Raw genomic sequence first — 1,331 nt, 5'->3', positions numbered from 1 at the left:
TTTAAAAAAAAAGCCGTATATATGATCTTTCATTAACACAATTCAACTTATACTTCTCCTTGTGCACTTGATAGTCTTCTACTATATAATTGAAATTTGAAAATTAAATATAGAGTAAAGTATTGTTTTTTTTCCCAACGTTTGGGGTAAATTCTATTTGTGTTCCTAACGTTTAAATCATCCTGTTTGTATCCCTAACGTTTGTAAGAGTGATTCAATGTTATCCTGCCATCAATTACACATCGTGAACGCTTTAGTTTGAGTTTTAAAAATCTCTTTTTAAGTTAGAATACAAATGTCTGGGATAGAATCGATGATCTACTCCGAAAAATAGCTTATCAAATGTTGAAACTAATTCCTATAACATTTACATAATTTACTTTTCTAGGGACATAATTGAATCTAAACACAAATAGTGGGTATAATATTAAAATTGAACACATCCAAGTGAGACATAATTAAGAATGAATACATTCAAGTGAGAATAATTGAAAAATATAATCTGATTTGTTAGTATAATTGATAGTAGGATAACATTGAATCACTTTTATAAATGTTAAGGATACAAATAGGACGATTTAAACGTTAGGGACGCAAATAAGACTTACCCCAAACGTTTGGGACAAAAACGATACTTTACTCTTAAATATAAAACAACGATGCTTTGACACTGTAATTTACATCTTTAACCTTGGCGCCATATTTAATAACCACCAAACAATCATTTCAATGTTTCAATCATTATTATAAACATCTTTCTCCTTAGTTGGATTGTCATTTTCGATGGCCAGATGATGCCATTAGTACACCAACAGCTACAATAAACATAAGTAACATGCTGCAAAGCAATGCATATGTTCTTCTTGATGATTTTCGATACTCTCCGAACAAAACTACACCCCAAAAGGTACTAACAAGTGGAAGTGCCTGTATCATCATCAACATATAATAATGCATCTTCAGTTAAAATGATTTATACGTGTATAACTGATAAGATACTGATTCAAATACGTATATTAATTAGTTACTTCATTAAGTTGTGTAATTGTGTTGTCTCTACTATTTTGGTTACAATTATCTTCTATGATGTATTAGGTTTATCTAAAATGTTCCACTAATAACTTGAGACATTTAATGTTCCATTTTTATCCCAATGAAAAATAATTGTGGGGCATAAAATTACTAGAGTTCAAATATGATATGGCAATGCAAATAAAATCTTAAATAATAATTAAACACTTAACTCTTTTTCAAAAATTCGACAAATAAATCTAAAATAAGAATACACATTGTTTCATATATTTTAATGTAAAATTTAGATTAATATTAAA

General features: G+C 28.2%; 1 pseudogene; it reads right to left on the bottom strand.

Annotated features, from left to right (window-relative positions):
* The window catches only part of LOC107643575, a 7,352-nt pseudogene continuing 6,547 nt past the window's right edge, over window positions 527-1,331 (bottom strand).

This window comes from Arachis ipaensis, chromosome B05, assembly GCF_000816755.2.
Source record: "Arachis ipaensis cultivar K30076 chromosome B05, Araip1.1, whole genome shotgun sequence".
Taxonomy (NCBI): Eukaryota; Viridiplantae; Streptophyta; class Magnoliopsida; order Fabales; family Fabaceae; genus Arachis; species Arachis ipaensis.
This window is presented reverse-complemented; position numbering and strand designations above follow the sequence as displayed.